The sequence below is a fragment of the Leucoraja erinacea genome, chromosome 19 (genome assembly GCF_028641065.1).
Source record: "Leucoraja erinacea ecotype New England chromosome 19, Leri_hhj_1, whole genome shotgun sequence".
Taxonomy (NCBI): domain Eukaryota; kingdom Metazoa; phylum Chordata; class Chondrichthyes; order Rajiformes; family Rajidae; genus Leucoraja; species Leucoraja erinaceus.
The window spans coordinates 15,153,371-15,174,217 of record NC_073395.1 but is presented as its reverse complement, the minus strand read 5'-3'; the positions used below and the strand labels follow the sequence as shown (position 1 = coordinate 15,174,217).

At 44.7% G+C, this 20,847-nt stretch overlaps 1 protein-coding gene across 1 annotated transcript in view; it reads right to left on the bottom strand.

Annotated features, from left to right (window-relative positions):
• dgki (diacylglycerol kinase, iota) overlaps positions 1-20,847 on the bottom strand; it is a 119,323-nt gene that overhangs the window by 77,823 nt on the left and 20,653 nt on the right. The gene's annotated exons all lie outside the window — the stretch shown is intronic.

Below are 20,847 nucleotides of genomic sequence, written 5' to 3'. Positions count from 1 at the left end.
AACATCTCTGGAGAGAAGGAATGAGTGAACTTTCAGGTCGAGACCTTTCTTCAGTTCATAATTGGGTTTGCAGCAGAATCTCCCTTTATACAATGTGCATGAATTAGAAAAAAATAAAAGTTACCAGAATGGCCTCTGTATATATATATATATATATATATATACATACATATATACATATTTATATATATATAAATAGATGAATTAACAATTAGCATTGGTTCAATTGAAATAGGGTCTGGAAAATTATTAATGGTAAACAAGGAAATGGGAAATGAATCAAAGACCTGCTTTGCACCAGTTTTGCACCACTCTAGAGAACACAAGTAACATCCTTGGAGAGGTGCAAATTTACAAATTCGCAGACAAAATCGTAAATTTCCCAGATATGACAACATTCCCGGATATGACCGGGATGTCAAATAATGGCGAGATGGGGTACAGGAAGGAGATTGAGAACCTTGTGACCAGGTGTCACGACAATAAACTTTCTCTTAATGTCAGCAAGACAAAGGAGATAGTGATCTACTTCAGGGAGAGAAGCAGTACACATATCCCAGTATGTATTGATGACGCCGAAGTAGAGATGATTGAAAGCTTTAGGTTCCCAGGATGAGATATCACCAGCAACTTGCCTTGGACCACCCAATTCGAAGCAATGGCCAAGAAAGCACACCAACACCTCTACTTCCTTAGAAAGCTTAGGAAATTTGGTAAATCCCCAACAACTCTCACAACTTGTACAGATGTGCCATAGAAAGCATTTGACTGGGATGCATTACAGCATGATATAGGAACAGCTCCATCCAAGACCGCAAGAAACTGCAGAGAATTGTGGGCGCAGGCCAGACCATCACAGAAACCAACCTCCCTTCCGTTTACACTTCACGTACACATGGGGGGGGGAGATTTGAGTTGGACAAAAACAGGAGGGGTGAGAGAACTTGGGTGGATCAGGGAAATGGACATGCGGGTTGGGGATACCTTAATTTGGGAAATTCAGCGTTCATACAATCAAGTTGTAGAGTATCCATGTGGAATACCAAGACCATTTGATCTACCTTGTCTATGCCACCATTCGGTTGGGGTGGATCAAGATGGTGCAATGACAGGAGACAAAGAGGGTTATAACAACAATGTCTGGGGGTAATAAGCAGGAATGGCTTTACAGGAATAGTTTACAGAGGGAGCTTGGGTTGCACGTCCATAGCAGCTTGAAAGTGGCAACACAAGTAGTTAGAATGATAAAGAAGTCCATCTACTCTCTGCAATTTCTTGCAGTCTTGGACAAAGCAAGCTCTGATGCAACCCGATAGTATACTTTCTACAGCGAGTAGAGCAATTCCCTTACAGCGCCAGAGACCTGGGTTCAACCCTGACCTCAGCTGCTGTCTGTGTGGAGTTTACATGTTCTCCATGAACATGTGGCGTTTCTTTTAGGTGCTCCGGTTTCTTCCCACACCCCGCAGACATCCGGACTGGAAGGTTACTTGTCCGTTGCAAGTTGCCCAGAGCATGAAAATGAGTAGACATGTGCCAAACAAAATGTCATATAACAAACAGCAGAGAGATCAATGTTGGCAGAAAGAGATGGTGTAGATTAATGACACTCTCTAAAAGTGTTGGTGACGAGAATGGACTCATGGGTCCATGTTCTGAAACCGTTGGAGTCGGCGATACTTGTTGAAAAGCTGCACATGGGGTCTTGAGATTTATTATTGGAGACACTGGGTGGAGAAGTAGTGAAATCATATTAAACTTTCATAAACCACTGATAGTCCACAACTGTAGCTATGTTTTTATTTCTGGTCTCCACATTAAAGAAAGGATGTGAAAGCATAGCAAGGGTATAGATTTACTAGAAATATTCCTGGATTTAGGAATTCCAGATCAAAGCTGAGTTTGTTCTTGAAGCAGAGAAGATGTTGGATGTAATTGTGGTTCTGGTCAGGTAAGTAAAGGGAAGCTGCTTCCATTAGTCATTGGTTCAAGGACTGGGGGGTAATTAATGGGCAGTGATGGGCAAAACTGAGAAAGGGGCAGGAAATATATCTTTCAATGCAGAGAGCGGTCATGAGCTGGAAGAGTGGTGTTAGTAATCAACTTTGAAAACAGTACTGAATTGGCACTTAGAGAAAATAATTTGAAGGGCTGTGGGCAAAAGGTGTAGCAAATGGACAACTGATTGCTCTTCAGAATGACCTAAAGTACTGTGAAACTTTATAACTCCATTAATTCCAAAGAAGGAATGGAATTGCACAGGGGAACACAGTCAGACCAAACTTTCTGGTGCAGTGATCATATACAATTCCATTGGTTCATGTGCATCTTAGGAGTAAATCTTAAAATATACGAAACAGCAGCAGGAATGAGCCATTTGGCCCCCTGGTGCCTTCTCTACCACTGAAATAAATTATGGCTGCTCTTCTAGCCGAGGATCATTTTTCTGCATTCATTCAGCCAATTCCAAAAATCTAGTGACCTCCATCTTGAACATGGTCTGTTTTTAAGAATTCTCAGTCCTCTCAAGTAGAGAATTCCAAAAGTTAATATCGTTAGGGTGAAGAAATTTATGTTTCCCAAAGGCATGCATCTTATTTTGAGACTGTGGCTCCTACTTCTCGCCACCCCAGCTGCGGAAACGTCATCTACCAACCTACTCTATCAAACATAAGAGTTTTGCACATTTCAATACGATCGCCTCTTATTCCACCAAATCCAAGCAGCACAGGCCCAGCCTCTTCAAGCTCGCCTCATACGGAAAGCCTGCCATCCAAGGAATCAACTTTCCTATGACTTGTCCCTTCTACTAAGCATGGACGAGTTGATATCATACCTAACGCCAATATCGGGGACAACTGGGAAATGTTAGATCTTGCAATCTACATCAGTTCCTGGGAATATTTGACAGCAAGTAACCCAAGGTGCGATCCCGTTAAATTGTCTGAAAAATATAAGACACAGCAACAGGCACCGTTCATTGTGACTATTTCAATGTGAGGCCCTATAATTGCCACCAAAAGGCTGGGAGGCTCTGATAATGGCAGACCCTCTAATTGCCAACAATGACCGTGACTCTCTGACAATGGTTATCCCTGTAATTGCCATCAACTGTTACGACTCTGATAATGGTTGTCCCTCTAATTGCCATCTATGGTTGTGGCTCTCCGATAAGGGTGGACGCTATAATGGGAATCAGTTTCCTAGCCAATTTGCACAGTCCAATCTGCATCTGAACTGTAAAATGGCTTTTCCCTTGACCCACTGAATAAATAAACCATTCGAGTTTCAAAATTATTTAACGCAAGACTGCTAAGTTCCCTAATAGCAATGGTAACAGCTTGAAGTGTGTCATTTAGCATTCCCGGCTCTATTGAAAATAGTACTAATGTTTAACTACAAGGCTGGAAGGCTTGAATAAGTTGACCTTGCACTCGTTGGAGCCTAGAAGAATGAGGGATCACCTCCTTCTGAGGAGGATTGACAGGACAGATAATGGAATCTGGAATACATTGGCTGGTCTAATGGTAGAGACAGGTAATACTCACTATTTTAAAAAAGCATCTAAGAAACCTGCATCACCAAGGCATAGAAAGCTACTGACCAAATGGGACTGGAGTAAGAAAGTAAACTTTTGAAGAAACTCAGGGGGTCAGGCATTTGTGGAGGGAAATGAACAGAAGATGTTTCAGGTTGAGACCCTTCTTCAAGACTGGAGGAGTGGGAAGAGAGCTGGTAGAAGGGGGCAAGAGAAAGGGGTAGGTCAATAGTTGGCAAGTGATAGGTGGACCCAGATGAGATGGGGTTGGTAGATAGACTGATAAATCAAGTGGAGAAAGAGATGGATGGAGAGAGTCATAAAGGCTGGAGGTAATGTGGAGAAAAAGGACTACAGATGGTGGAATCTGCCAAGAGAGGAAGGCGAGGAGTGAAATGTAGAGCCAGAGGGAGGGACGTTGGGTGTATTGGAAAAGGGTTGGGGGAATAGAGTACTGGGCGACAGGAGGCAGGGGAAATGGAAAGAAAGGTGGGCGAGAAAGAACATGGGTAGGTCAGAAGGGGGGTGGGTGATTGTGGTTTTCTGAAATTGGAGAATTCAACATTCATGCCATTGGGTTGTAGGCAATCTAAGGAGAATATGTTTTTTTGAGTTTGTGTGCGGCCTCACTCTGACAACGGAGGTGGCATATTAGTGACCTCCATATTAGATAGGTTGGAATGGGAATGGGAAGGGGAATTGAAGTGACGTGCAAATGGGAGCTCCAGCTGGCCCTGGCACACTGAACACAGGTTTTAGGCGAAGCAGAAGCCCAATCTAACTTGGGCTACATAGTCTCATCGAGTAGATGAGAGGGATAAACAGAGTTGACGTGGATAAGCTTTTCCCACTGAGAGTAGGGAAGATTCAAACAAGGGGACATTACTTGAGAATTAAGGGACAGAAGTTTAGGGGTAACATGAGGGGGAACTTCTTTACTCAGAGAGTGGTAGCTGTGTGGAATGAGCTTCCAGTGAAGGTGGAGGAGACAGGTTCGTTTTTATCATTTAAAAATAAATTGGATAGATATATGGACGGGAAAGGAATGGAGGGTTATGGTCTAAGTGCAGATATATGGGACTAGGGGAGAATACGTGGTCGGCACGGACTAGAAGGGTCGAGATGGCCTGTTTCCGTGCTGTAATTGTTATATGGTTATATGGATGTAGACTACTACAGATAGGTACAGACAGTCACATGGTTATGTAAGGATTTTGTTCTTGAGAAATGCCTGTAAGCCGATTTCTCCACATCTGAACTCCCAATTTCTATAGCAGAGAACTTTCTATAGTAACTCATTCTGTATCACTCGACATGCACTTATTACAATTCTATCATTTCTGTACAGTTTTCTCCAATTTCCTCCCACATTCCAAAGATGTGCACATATGCAGGTTGAAAGGCTTCTGTAAATTCTCCCTTGTATGCAAGATAGAACTAGTGCACAGGTGATTGTTGGTTGGTGCAAACTCGATGGGCTGAAGGGCCGGTTTCTACACTACATCTCGAAACTAAAAAAAAACGAAACTAAACATTGTATAATTACTCATAAATTACGTATTATTATACTAATGAAACTCCATCCAATCATTAATCAATACAATGAAGCATATTATTATTACAATTATTAAAAATGCTTTAAAAATGTATTGGAGAATCTGTGTAAAGTTGGATTAGCATAAACGAGGTAATTTGCTACCCAGGTACATTGGTTGGCATGGATAGGGTGGGCCAAAGGGCCATGCTGTATGAATCTATGCCTCATCAGAACATCCCTACTTTTACACTCCATACCTTTCATAGTAAAGGCAAACTTTCTTAAGCCATCCCTTCTGTGTCTGCTGCTGTTCAGTCCTTTCTTTCCCCCTGAGGCAATGGAGTGAAACACAGGGCTTTCTTAATGAGAGGTGGGAGAGGTAGGGGATGGGGGTGGGGGTTGGTTGTTATGAAGCAGAATGTGAACACACCAGACGAGGAGCCACATCACAGGAAACTGCTCTCCTCGTGACAAACGAAGCAGGTCACAATAAGCAAGGCTGTTCTCCATCATGTGGTTGTTATGGAGACACGGTGCACTAACTACAAATGCCACTACTAGCGCAGAAAGCTGCAGCTGAAAGCCGGCGAGGATTGAAATTCTACAGCGTGACAGGTCCAGCATGCCCAATGACAGGCACTGGTCACATCAACAGCTGAGAGTGTGCAGCCCAAGCAACACAGCTTTATAAGGGAGAGCAGGACCACAGTCTGAAGCGCAGGCATTTCATCGAGTTGATGGTGCATTCCACAGCGTGTTGTGTGGGCCAGGCGCTATAAGGGAAAGCTGTGCTGACTGAGCACTGCATTTCACACAGTAAGAGGCAGGATGAACAGGGCATTATCTTAAAATCTTGCCCTAACTTTGAAGGCACCTCTACCATATTAGGCAAAAAGGGGCCCAGTGGGTCAGGCAGCATCAGAGGAGGTAAATGGATAAATTACATTTTGGGACGGGATTCTTACTCAGTTGGAAACGTCCATCTCCCTCTGTCCATCTCCCTCCTCAGATGCTGCTTGACCCTCCGAGATTTTGCAAGAGTTTGCTTTTGGCTTAAAGTTCCAGCATCTGCCATCTCACATCTCCTCATCACCATGTTTGGATCTGGGATGGAGATGTGTGCTTTTCCCTGTAGTTGTGGTAATCGTATTGCACTATTTCTACATTTTAATTAAGGACCGTTCTGCACTGGACTCATAGCATATGTTAAACTATACTTTTGCATTCCAGATTGTACGCTGACGGGTTGCTATGTGGACCAACCTTCAGTGCAAGTAAACTCTTCAGCAAAGCCTAGAATTGTCACTTTGAACGAGTTGCTTTATAAAATATGGGAAAAAAAACTGGGTGGGCCGGTGGTGCAGCGGTAGAGTTGCAGCCATACATCACCAGAGACATGGGTTCGATCCTGACTATGGGTGCCATCTGTACAGAGTTTGAACGCTCAACACGTGACCGCATGGGTTTTCCCCGGGTGCTCCGGATTCTTCCCACACTCCAAAGATGTACAGGCTTGTTGGTTAGTTTGGCTAATGTATATTGTAAATTGTCCCTAGTGTGTAGGATAGTGTTAGTGCACAGCGATCGCTTGTCGCCAGGGACTCGGTGGGCCAAGGGGCCTGTTTCCGCACTGAATCTCTAAACCAAACTAAGCCGTATCTCAGCCTTGCTCCATGATCTTCCCCAGTCTCCCTCCTGGACCCTTCACTAATATTCTCAATCACTGCCCACCCATGTCAAGCAGACAGTTGGAGTCATTGCCCACACGCTCCAATCCAACCTTTACACCCGCCACCAGCCCCCACACATCGATATCGAGATGACTGCTGCTCTCTCCCAACATCCTTTCCAGACCCTTCAGGAAGCTTTCCGCACAATCCCACCCTCACGGGCAAGCATTTCTTAACGCCTGTTGTTCCGTTTCCAATTAATTAGTCCCTATTATCTCTCACAGACAATTAAGATTTACTCATTAAAATAGGCATATTGGTTAGAAAAGCTTCTTTTTAGAACTACTGACAAATCTAGTTGGGATTCATCCAGGCTTCAAATAAATATAAATGTAAATTAAAAAATATAGCACGCAAAACAAAGCTTTAAACCTAGGTACACGCGACAATGATAAACCTAAACCTAAATATCAGTGATTTTTTTTGGCAAGATCAGTAATCTGCTGAAGCCTCAACATCTCAACAGAAAGCAGCATCAACAGCTCACAGTATCGCAACTGCAAAGAATATTAAAAATTAAATGAATTAATCTGTTGGACGTTTCCGACTCCCCATGCCAGTATTCAATGACAAGGTGGCTGGCAGATGGAATACAAGAGAGCAGACTAACACATTCCACACACCAAAGCAGCTATTAACAGGCCCCACAATAACTGCGAAATGCGACTGCAACTCTAAAATTAAATTGTCACGGCCCCAGCAACAAGCCACCAGACAAAGCTAATCAGACACAGTCCTCAGGCAATCACAGTCGTGTCAGAGTATGAGACCAACACACCTCCACCATTAAGCTCAGCACTGACATCTCATTGCAATTTAGGAGCTGAGAGAGTAGTAGGCGTTGGATTAAGGAATGGAAAACAAGCCCTGTGGCTCACCACATCCAAGCCAGCCGACATGCACATATCTTATACTAATCCAAAGATACACACAAAATGCTGGAGTAACTCGGCAGGTCAGGGGGGGAAATAGGCACTGTTTCAGGTTAGAACCTTGCTGATGCGAGGGTCTTTGAACCCTCACTCCAGCATTTTGTGCCTATCCTCGGTATAATATAAACGAACATCTGCAGTTCCTTCCTATACATTGTCTATACTAATCCAGTTTCCCAGCACTTAGCTTGACACCTACATCATCGTGCTTTAAGTGCCCACCCAACTACCTTAACTACCCAACAAGACTCTCAGCCTCAACCAACCCCTCCGGGAGCAAGTTCTAGATTCCAACCACCCTCTAGATGAAAAGCTTTTCCTTAAAAATTCTTCCACAGTTCCCCTCCAAATCCTTAAATGTATGCTCTCTGGTTGCAAACACATCTGGTAAGGGAAAATATATTTGCACTACCCACCCTTATCCATTCCCCTCATCATTTCCATACCTTAATCAGGTTCCCTTCAGCCTCCATTGTACCAAGTAAATCCAGTCTTTTCTCACAGCCTAAAAGCTCAATCTCAGGCAAAGTCTGCTCTGCACCCTCTCCAATACAATTACGTTCTTCCCCGAATGCGGTGACCAGAACTATACACTTTTTTTCTAGCTGTGGCCCCATCAATGCTGCATCATAAACTTTTCATCCTTGTATTCCATGCTCTGCCTCACAAAGGCAAATATCTCAGATGCCTGCTGAACCATTTTATCCACCCGTGTTGTTGCTTTCAGGTATTCTTGGCCAAACAAAAAAGTGCCTCTGTTCTTTATCTCTCTACCTCATCGCCTATATCTCTCGTTTCCCTTATCCCTAACCAGTCTGAAGAAGGGTCTCGACCCAGAACGTCACCCATATAGGTGATAGGGATACCTAGGAACTTGAAGCTGTTGACCATCTCTACAGTAACACCGTTGGGAAGGACAGGATTGCATTCACCCCTCACTTACGAAGGTCGACAACCAACTTTGTAAATTTTTCTGACGTTATGTGCTAGGTTTTGTTCTGTCACTATGACACAAGGTTCTCAATCTCTTTCCTGTACTCCATTTCGTCGCTCTAACTGATCCAGCCAACACCAGTGATATGGACCGCAAATTTAAGGAATGAGTTCTTTCAGTGCTCCGTCACATTGTCATGGGTGTACAGGGAGCAGAGCAGGGAACTGAGCGCCAAAGTCCTGAGGAGCACCAATGTTGAGGGTCAGGGTGGAGGAAATCTTACGACCAATTCTAAACATCTGAGGACTGTCTGTTACAGATCGAGGCCCCAATGGCAAGGTTCATGAGTTTAGAGATAGGCTTATTCAGTATTAAGGTTTTAAAGGTTGACCTTTATGGTTGACTGAGCTGCAGTCAATGGATATAGGTAATTATAGTAACTTGAGAAAAAATGAACCTGGAGGAAGTGGGGATGATCTAACATCTCAAAACCTGTTCTGTACAGTGGTTAGTGCTGCTGCCTCACAGTTTCAGTGGCCTCCTCACCTCAGGGGCTGTCAACATGGGGTTTGCTCGTTCTCCCTGTGACCACGTGGGTTTCCTCCGGGGTGCTCTAGTTTCCTACCACATACTAAATGCACGCTGACTAGCTACTGTAAGTTACCTCTCGGTGTAGGGAAGTGGCAAAAGATGCAAAGGGAAATTGTTGGGCATAAGTGAGGGAGAACAAGCTGCAGGAATTTGTAGGCCCCCCTCGGTCATGACTGACCATGGGTGATGCATCCTAGTTTGCAGGTGATGTGTGGTCGGATGCAAGCCTGGGTAATGTCATATGGAGGACAGGCTGTTGCCCATGCAGCACGTCCCCCCTTCTCCACATCGCTGATCGATCCAAAGGAACAGCAGGGCCGTTACAGTTTGACACCAGCGCCATCGCAGGAGCTGCCAGAGCGAGGTTGTAGACAACGACGAACTGCCTTAGGGGCTCCGACTCCGGATTTTCTTGAGGTTTACTCTTGGAGCCTTTTCCATGACTGGATAAGGCCACAAGGCGGTGTAGATTTTAAATCAGAGTTTTCCCTCTCCTAGATGGGCTGCCTTCCCAGGCTGACGAGCCCCATCTGCCCGAGACTCATGGGGGCGGGAGCGTCTACCTTCCCGTGCAGGTCTATAGCACCTGCCCACTGCTCACATCTGCAGGAATACAAGGAAATAAAAAGGGGAATGAGACCAAAGGGATAACCCTACTGGGAGCTTGATCGGCCGAATAACCTCCATCTGTGTTGTGATAACTAAATAACATGATCTTACCAGAAGGAGAAGCAGGTAGGCCTTTCTCACGGGGCGACTTGACGCAAGATGTAACCAGAGTGAAGTGGTCGTGGTCTAGCACGATATCACACGATATAACAGGGGGGTAGACAAAGCGTTCCCACAGTATTCGGCATTTCCGTTATTTGTGCGAGTGACTTGTCCGTCTCCCGAGCTTTCCCGTTAAATCTTGAATGAACATTGTAAACTGTCAAGTGTAATTAAATCATCTCGTGGCACAAATGATGTCACTTTTTTTTCACACACTATAAATATCCTCCCTTGGTTGAATTGGCTCATTTGGAGACATGCCTGTACTAATGCCGTGACTTTACTGCAGGAAGATGCCACATTACTTAGGAGAAAGGGGGAGAGAGACAGAGAGAGAGGCACAGAGGCAGTGTGATGTACTTCGGGGTGACTGGCGGAAGAGAAAGAGCGCACATGACCTTGGTCTATCTGTGTGTGTGGGAGCGAAGAGAGACTAAGCAGAATACATCGGTCTTATTGTGTGTGGGGGGAGAGAAAGAGAGAGAGTGGGGGAGGGGGAGAAAGAGAGGGGTGGGGGGGAGAGAGAGAAATGAGGGGAGACGTATATACACACACAAAGCAGAGTTTTACTGTGTATGTGGGAGACACAGATGGACTGAGCACAGTACCTCGGTCTTACTGTGTGTGGGAGAGGGGGAGAAAGAGACGTACACTCACAGAGGCAGAGTCTCTCAGCCTGTGTGAGAGGGAGGGAGGGAGAGAGAGAGAGGCACACACAAGGTGGATGTGAAATCTCACCTGCCTGTTTCAGTGACAGACACCCGCCGCCAGTAAATGAAGACACCCCCATCTGTCTCCCCCTCCTCTCCCTCGACTCCCCCACCTTTCCCTCCCAACTCCAGTCCCGTCCCGACCCCCTGGGAAACTGGAGGGAGCAACAATTAACTGCTGCCTGCCCGCTGAGTTAAAGAGTTCCCACGGTAGTAAGACGATGTTAGTTGCGCCCAAGTTTAAATTTCCAACGTGTGTTTCAGAGTAAAGAGTCAGTGCAGAATCCTTGATAATCAAAAACTGTCTGAATCAGCAAGTTACACACAAAATGCTGGAGTAACTCAGCGGGCCAAGCAGCATCTCTGGAGAAAAGGAATAGATTCCATTTTTGGTCGGGACCCTTCTTCGGGATGATTGTAGGGGGGAACTGGAAGCAAGAAAAGACCGGGACAAATCAGGGCCAACAACAGATGACCTCAGCAGGGTATTTTGAAGAGGGGTCCCGACCCGAAATGTCGCCTAACCCTTTCCTCCAGAGATGTTGCCTGATCCACTGAGTCACTCCAGCGCTTTATGTCTATATTTGGTTCCCTGATAGGCCAATTGTTGGCTAGGGATAGTGTGATCCCAAGAGGGAACCAGCATTGCAAACCTTGGACTGGTTAACCAACATTTACTGCATGGAGGGGGGGGGGTAACTCAATGTTGGAGTAACTCAATGGGTCAGGCAACATCTCTGGAGAAAATTAACAGGTGGTGTTTATGTCTATCTTCGGTAAAAACCAGCATCCGCAGTTCCTTCCTGCACAATGGATCTCAGTGTCAAGTCTCTGACTCCCGTTGGCAGGCCATTCGGCCCACAGCCCGCCCAGCGATGACTAACCCATGTCACAGGGGGATGGTGTGAAGGCGGAGTTAGACAGAGCTTGATTAATGTTACGGTTGGGGAATGGGCCATAATATGGCCAGGGAAACGCTGTTATTCGTGACGCCCCCTCCGCCCTTTCCCAGCTGTTCTCAATCGCACCCCTGGCCACACAAAAATTTATACTTTAAGAAGGAATACACGGAACATTTAAACTCAGAACGCTTCTAACAGAGTGAGCCATGTGAGCACTTTGATCATTCTCCCTGTATTTGCATTTGACAAAATAGTCGGAAAAAAATGTTTAAAAGTGTTCATACCTTTTGCTATGCCTAATTGGCCCTTACCTCTGCGAAAATAGTCTGATATTCGTAGGTGAAATGTCACCCACAATAATTGATTCTATTATTAATTGACTCTATTAACGGAAAGATGCAATTCTGATCTAATATTATAAGTGCCTCTGTCTTTAGAAGCAACACCAGCAATTTATTAAATCTGACTACATGCGGCACAGTGGTAGAGTTGCTGCCTCACAGACCGGGGTTCGATCCTGACCATGGGTGCACCGGTTTCCTTTCACACTCCAGAGATTACAGGTTTGTAAGTTAATAGGCTTCGGTAACATTGTAAAATTGTCTCTGGAGTGTATAAGAATAGGTGGTCGGCGCGGACTCGGTGGGCCGAAGGGCCTGTTTCCGCGCTATATCTCTAAAATCTGAAGTTAGGTAATTTCTAAAGGAACTGCAGATGCTGGTTAATAGGCACAAAAGGACACAAAATGTTGGTGTAACTCAGCAGGTAAGTCAGATCTGGGAAGAAAAACATAAAAAGCTGGAGTAAGTCAGCGTGTCAGGCAGCATCTCTGGAGAAAAAGAATAGAAAAACAAAAAGGTAAGTCAGATCTGGAGAATGGATTCGAATCGGAACCCTTCTTCAGACATCCTAATCGGAATTGAGTCTGAAGATGTGGCTCGTCCCGAAACATCACCTATTTTTCTCCAGAGATGCTGCTTGACTCGCTGAGTTACTCCAGCTTTTTGTGTCTGTCTTCGTTTTAAACCAGCATGTGCAGTTCACTCCTTTACACGGGTCTCTGGAGAACATTGATTGGTAGCGTTCCGGACCCTGCTTCGGAAAGGCATCGATCGCTGGTCGGCGAGGACTCCGAGCTGTATCTCTCAAAGAAGTACTTGTGAAAAATTTCTCACGGACCATAAAAATGCGGGACCTTTCAGTAAAGTCCCTTTTAAAGATTATAGTTATTTTCTAGAATCTCATTAACATAACTCATGAATAAGTTGATGTCCATATGCGGATGCAAATCTTTATTTTTTAAATTCAATCCCACAGAAGACAATTTTTACTCACCTTCTGTCCCCTCTGTCATCCGGGTTCACCGTTAACAGGAGTTCCCACGGTACACGCAAGAGTCAGTACGGATATCGCACTGGCCACTACGTGCATATAATGTTGCAATGTTCAACCGCAAGTGTACAAGTCAGTCTTGGAGAAATTCAAGCTTGTTTGCAATTTTTTGCCGAGTCACCAAGTTACACGAGTACCTGCCGTTAGCGCCAAGGTGGTCCACGGTGGTCCACGAATGCCGTACGGTTATCGCAAGAGGTTCCCACGATGTTCAACTCTGGTTAACTCTTGCGTCAAGTCGCCCCGTGGGAAAGGAGTCCACACAGCCTTCTGTTACATTCTTATGTAAAAAACCCTATAATTTGCAAACTTGTTGCAATATTAAAGTACTTTTTTTTGCTGCTTTTTTATCAGCACTTTGTGATTATAACGCTATTGTGCCGTAACTATTTTTTCTATTCTGGTATTTTCTCTTTGCACTGCCTGTTGTATTTGCATGTGGCTTGATTGTACTCAGTATGATTTGGACAGGATTGAACACAAGCAAACAAAAAACAAACACAAGCAAACACAAACAAAGCAAAATGCTACACTCGTCGCTTTACCTCCCCCCTCCACTCCATCCAAGGACTTAAGCAGTCTTTCCAGGTGCGGTAGAGGGTCACCTGGACCTCCTCCAAACTCATCTATTGCATCCGCTGCTCTAGGTGTCAGCTGCTCTACATCGGTGAGACCAAGTGTAGGCTTGGCGATCGCTTCGCCCAACACCTCCGCTCAGTTTGCAATAACCAACCTGATCTCCCGGTGGCTCAGCACTTCAACTACCCCTCCCATTCCGAATCCGACCTTTCTGTCCTGGTCCTCCTCCATGGCCAGAGTGAGTCCCACCGCAAACTGGAGAAGCAGCACCTCATATTTCGCTTGGTTGGTTTACACCCCAGCGGTATGAACGTTGACTTCTCCAGTCCTTTCTTTTATCCCTCTTTCCCCTCCTCTTCCCAGCTCTCCCACAGCCCACAGTCTCCGCCACTTCCTTTCTTCTTTCCGCCCCCCCCCTCCCACCCCCACATCAGTCTGAAGAAGGGTCTTGACCCGAAACGTCACCTATTTCCTTCACTCCATAGATACTGCTTCACCCGCTGAGTTTCTCCAGCAATTTTGTCTAGCTTTAAAGTTTTTCATAGTCTCTCATGATAATAACAAACCAATACAACCATCGGATCATAGTTTGCAAGAACCCATAACTTACTCAGTGAACTGTAATATACTAGTATTTCCAGTAGATACTTAAAAACCTAAAGCAGGGATCGGCAACCTACGGCACCCGGGCCGAATGCGGCCCATAACCCAAAATTATCTGGCCCGCAGGCGGATTTTTTTCCCCGCAATCATCTGGCCCGCCGAGCGCTGGCTGTACCACATCCTGCGCAAAGCCGCCTGCACAGCCGCATGCCTTCTGTGAACACATTTAAGAAAGAACTGCAGATGCTGGAAAAATCGAAGGTAGACAAAAATGATGGAGAAACTCAGCGGATGAGACCTGCAAGGATTGCATGAGGCTGCCTCACCCGCTGAGTTTCTCACGCCTTTTTGTCTACCTTCTATGAACACGTGATTTGATGCCTGCCATCCGGGGCGGGAGGGGGGCGGGTTCCATGTGTACACGTGATAGATGTGGCCCGCTCACAGACATGCGTCCTGGCCCCTATGCAGAACAAGGTTGCCGACCCTTGACCTAAAGCAATATAAAAGAGGAGAACGTTTGAATATAAATAATGGACAGTATTCAAAAAGGATGAGCTAAACCCTGCACTTATCTTAAAGTAATATAAAAATACTTCAGAAAAAGATGACTGATTAAAAAACAATATTTAAAAAAGACACAAGGAATACAATGTTAACACATGTGTTATAAACATCAAGACATAATTTACGGGTGCATGGCCAGATGAATAGGTCTAAACACTAACGCGTGGGAACATTGGGATGGAAGCAAGCAAAGCAAGGTTCTGCATGGGATCAAGGGTGAGCTAGCCGACTGGATCCCTCTGCTCTACACACTCCCCAGAACCCTGCCATTTACTATGCCCTGGTTGGACTTCTCAAAATGCAACACCTCACATTTATCCCACCTGCCCAACTGATCTAGATCCTACTATAAGCTTATGATAACCATCCTCTGCATCTACACCACCTTTAGTGTCATCTGCAAACTTACTAATCCTGCCTTGTACGTCCTCATCCAAATTGTTGATATAAACCACAAACAGTAATGGACCCAGCACTTGAGGCACACCACGCGTTACAGGTCTCCAGTCCGAAAAACAACCTTCCATCATCAACCTCTGCTTCCTTCCATGAAGTTTGTACATTATCCCCGTGCATGGGTACTCCCCGAGATCTTCGCTTTCCTCCCACACTCCAAAGACGTACAGGTTTGAAGGTTAATTGGCAATGTACAATTGCAAATTGTCCCTAGTGTGTGGAGGATCGTGCTAATGTACTGTGATCGCTGGTCGGCGAGGACTCGGTGGACCAAAGGACCTGTTTCCGCACTGTATCTCTAAACTAAGATCTGATAAAGGCTGTTGGCCCATTCAGCACCCAGACACAGTGTTAAAGATTTGTGCGTCAGGACTCATTGTGCCACAAGTCAGACTATGTCGGTTTGATTTCAACACCCTCAATCAAGAATTATTTAGTTCTGGACACCCAATATGGCTAGTTATCACTCAGCAGTCTATTCCCAATTATCCGCAGAGTGATGGAAGGTGTCAGTGGCAGTGCTACCAATTAACACTTGTTAATAACCTGATGCTCATTTGAGTTCTGCCTGGATTACTTGGCTGCACACCATGTGGAAGCCTAGATCCAAATATCGTCAAAAACTGTGGTTTGAGTGAAGGTGTGAGGTGATTTCAAATCAAATTAGGGAGCAAATGAATTAAGAGATACGGCATGAAAATAGGTCTTTGGAGCACCAGCCAACAATGTACACTAATCTCACTTTCTGTCCTCCTCACGTTCCCATCAACTACCCCCAGATTCTGCTATTCACCCACGCATTAGCAGCAATTTACTGTGGCTAATTGGCCCACCATCTCATGTCTCTTTGGGACGTGGGAGGAAACCGAAACACCTGGAGGAATTTCTGAGGACTACCGACCTGCGAGAGAACAGGCGAACGAGTGTTGCACTTAGTAGAACTGCTGCCTGACAGCTCCAGCAACCCAGGTTTGATCTACATCTCTTCATCTCCATCTCTGGTTCAGTCAATGATTGACCATTTTCCCTGGACCATGTGGGTTTCCTCTTATTGCTCTGATTTACTCCCACATCCCAAAGATGTATGGGTTGCTAAGTTAATTGGCCTCCATTAACTGTCTCTAGAATGTAGATTGATAGTACAATCTGGAGATTGTGGATGTGAATGTGGATAGAATAAAATTTGATTTTAGCAGGATTAGCGTGAGCGGGCAGCACAGTAGTGCAGCAGTGGAGTTGCTGCCTAATGTGTAGGGTAGTGCTATTGTATATTGTATATACATTTTGCCAACAGCTGGCTGGTCTCCGCGACAAGGTCATGGCACGTAGCGGTCTCATCTGACGCCTGGCATGAACAAATTGGGGAGCCAGTCCATCAACTCTTTGCACCTCTGCCTTAGCTCTTGTGTATGCCCCAGCTGAGGACTGTGCACCCATATAGAGTAGTGGTAGACACAAGCCTGAACAGCACCTTGCCAACCATCACTGGGTGCCTTCAACCTACTCCAGTCGAGCAGCTCCCTATACTTACAGGCATTCCGCCTGCAGGGATCTGAAGGCGAGCAGCAACTCTGGCACTATATCGTCGTGCCATGGACCCAGATCACCTCCTCCATCAGGCTATCAGCAGAGAGCAGAGGCCACCCCGGCTGAAGTCCTGTCACCCCTTTGCTCCACATGGAAAACAACTCCTAGCATCCATCCAGCCAACTGAGAAAAGCACACTGGATAGCCACCAAGTGGCTGACCTTAATGGCACCTACCTTCCCTCAGTGAAATAAAGTTTTATCTAACCGTGACAACAATACAACAGTTCTGATAATTGGTGTATGGAAGGGGAATGATAAATCAGAAATTGAGGCATTAAATTCAGTTATGGCTGACTGGAGACGGGAGGCAAAAAATACCCTGTACTCTTCAGCAGTGCCAATTTTTCTATCCCATCTCTTATGAGATGAAAGGTGCTCAAAAAAGTATTTAGTATTGTTTAAAGTCAGTACATTTCCTTAGTGTGGAAACTTAACTGAACCTGTGTGAGGTAAATTGCAAAGATCTTATTCTAAGGCAAAGTACAACAGACTTCCACAGATCAGAAGAAAAGTTATAGATAGGCAGGACAGTCAGAACCTTTTGCCCAAAGTGGAAATGTCAAATTCGAGAAGGCATGGCTTTAAGGTGAGAGGAACAAAGTTTAAAGGAGATGTGCAAGGCTGACGGTGGGGGCTGCCTGAAATGTTACGCCAAGGGCGGTGATGATGGTAGATATGATAGTGGCGTTTAAAAAGCTTTTAGATAGACATGTGGATATGCTGGGAATGGAGAGATATGGATTATATGTAAGATGATGAGATTAGTATATCATGGCATTATGTTTGGCACAGATATTGTGGGCCGAAGGGCCTGGTCCTGTGCAGTACTAGGTGCTATATTCTATAAGTGCAACAAAAAGTATGAAGAAAAGGCAGTAATGGATATCAAGGACAATACTTAAGATTCTAACAGGTAGAGGAAGAGAAGATGGCGAGAAGTAATTAGGCCACCTTTATGGCAAATAACTTTGATGTGGTTAGAAACCAGGAAACCTCAGATTACTAAACAGTTTAGCTTAGAGATACAGCATGGACACTTGCCCTTCGGCCCACCGAGTCCCTGCCGACCAGCAATCCCCGTCCATTAACAGTAACTACACACACTAGGGACAATTTATAATTATGCAAAGCAAATTAACCTATTGTCATGTACATCTTTGGAGTGTGGGAGGAAACCGGAGCACTGGGAGAAAAGCCATGCAGGTCACAGGGAGAAGGTACAAACTCCATACAGACAGCACCCGTTGTCAGGTCTCTGGCACTATAAGGCAGCAACTCTACCGCTGCGCCACTGTGCCACCCACCATTGATTTACATTAGGTTTTTACAACAGAGAATAAGAATACGATGAGGTGGGAGAGAAACAATATATTCAATATATGTAAAAACATGGACACTTTAATACGATTAAGAGAGAAATCAACTGTGTCCACCAGACATTATACACAGTTGAGTAAATTGCTGATGGGTTAATCACGACATTTCAAGACGTTTGATTCAAGAACAAAAAGTAACTGGAATATATTATTATAATGGAGTGACTGAGGCAATTGTTTAGTTTAGGAAAACAGCGTGGAAACAGCCCCTTCTGCCCACCGCATCCACCAAACTACGATCACCCGTACACTGGTTCTATCCTACACGACAGGGACAATTTACAGAAGCCAACTAACCTACAAACCTGCACGTCTTTTGAATGTGGGAATAACCTGAAGCACCCGGAGAAAATCCACACAGTCACAGGAACATACAAACTCCATATACAGCACTACAGCACACGTAGTCAGAATCGAACCCGGTTCTCTAGCACCACAAGGCAGCAACTGTACCACTGCGCAACTGTGCCGCAGTGGAGAAAGTCGGCGGGGAATTGTAAAGGGCAAGTCTGTCAGATGAAGCTGGTCAGGTTTTTTGAAAAGATAATTAATGTGGTAAATGAAGGACCACCTGGGAAATGTTTCTTGCAAAAACTTTCAGAAGGCATTTAACAAGGTTGCTCATAAATAATGAAAAATGCAGGGAATTGAAGGCAATTCATTGACTTGAATAAAGAATTAGTCAGAAGAGAGGCAAGAGTGATAATGAGTATGCTCGGATTGATAAAATGTGACCAGTAATGTTTACCAGAGATCTTTAGGAAAGAACTGCAGGTGCTGGAAAAATCGAAGGTGTTGCAGTTTTTGATTATGTTTAGGATTAAGTGGTGAGGGAAATAAGCATTATATCCAAGTTTCCTGGCGTGCAAAGTTAGGTGACATGATACATAGTGAAGGTAGAAGCTGAAATATTGGAAGAGACATGGTGGGTGAACAGAGTGGACAAACTGTGGAAACCATTGTGGGAAAGTGGGAAATAATTCCCAGCATTCCTAAAATTCCTGAACAGCATGAAACGAGGAACTGCCCTGGAGCAGAAAGTTTGAGTTCCAATTGTAAGGCTCATTAGTAACTAATGGAAAGGTGCAAGAAAACATGAATTGAAAATGATGGAGCAACTCAGCGAGTCAGGCAGCATCACTGGCGAAAAAGAATAGGTGACATTTCAGGTAGAGACCCTTCTTCAGACTCAGGAGGAGAACTTCTTCAAGGTAGGCATGACTTGAGGAAATTTCTCCATGGAGCAGACAAAATGTGTAGGAAGGAACTGCAGATGCTGATTATTAATTGAATGTTATCTTCTAACACAAGAGTTCAGGAATAGAAAAGTTCTCCTCTAATTGTGCAAAGCTCTGGTTATACCACATCTAATGGACTATATTCCATTTTTGGTACCACACCACACATTAAATTGGCGTTGGAACAGGCACAAAGCACATTTGTCAGAATTATATTGAGGCTACGCAGGTCGCAAATAACAGGTTTGTATTTCTCAAAGAGTTCGCAGGGGAGACACTCCCTCTGGAGGGAGACTCTTAGAACAAGAGATTACATCCTTTAATTATAAGATAGGCCATGGGCAGAAAGCTTTTGATCAGAGAAAGGCCAGCTCAAATGGGCAACGTCACCCCCTACCTGATAGCTACTGAGGAAAGGCAAATTGAAACTCAGAGATGGGTAGAATGTTGGACCAGGGCATTAGTGGTTGTAGTGAAGGTCAGTCATGATCTAATTGAAATATAGAACGATCCCAAATATAGACTATATTCCCATTCTTTTGCTTCCAAGAACCCCTAACACAGCCATCACATTAATGGTCATGCACTTGCAATGAGCTATTGTGCTAATATACATGTACACTTGTCAAAACAATTAGACCAATAAATAAACGTCACAATGCAACCAACAATCAGCGACCGTGCAGATACACCAAAGCAATTACACACCAACAATCAAGTATTTCATACAAGCCATCTTGCTGAAACATCCACTTAGAATCAACATATCAACCCTGTAGTAACTAAGTGCTCCAATCACACTGCAATATCAATGGTGCTTTATCGTCACATGTACCTAGGTACAATAAAATTCCCTTTTCGCAAACAGTTCAGTACAAATCTTACCCTCCAGTGTATCCTACGCACACTCCATCTCATTGCATTGTTCGAAAACTCTCAATGTTTTGTGCTCACCACCTCTTGCACTATCGTGGATTTTAATAATGTATTTTGAACTCATTTCTTGTTTTTGCAGTCTTTCTTTTCACTATCATGCCCAGACTATGCATATGCTGTCTGCCTCTATATTATTGCAAGGAAGATGTTCATTGTACTTGTACCTCAACTTGGACATGCTTATGACAATAAGCTTGATTTGACAGTAGTGAGTGCTCATCAGATTTCACAAGTTATAGGTGTAGAATCAGTCCATTTGGCCCACTGAGTCTACTCCGCCATTCAATCACGGCTGATCTCTGCCTCCCTAATCCCATTTTCCTGCCTTCTTCCCATAACCCTTGACACCCATTCTAACCATGAGTCTGTCTGTCTCTGCCTTAAAATATCCACTGACTTGGCTTCCACGGCCCTCTGTGACAATGAGTTGCACAGATTAATTACCCTCTGACTAAAGAAGTTCCTC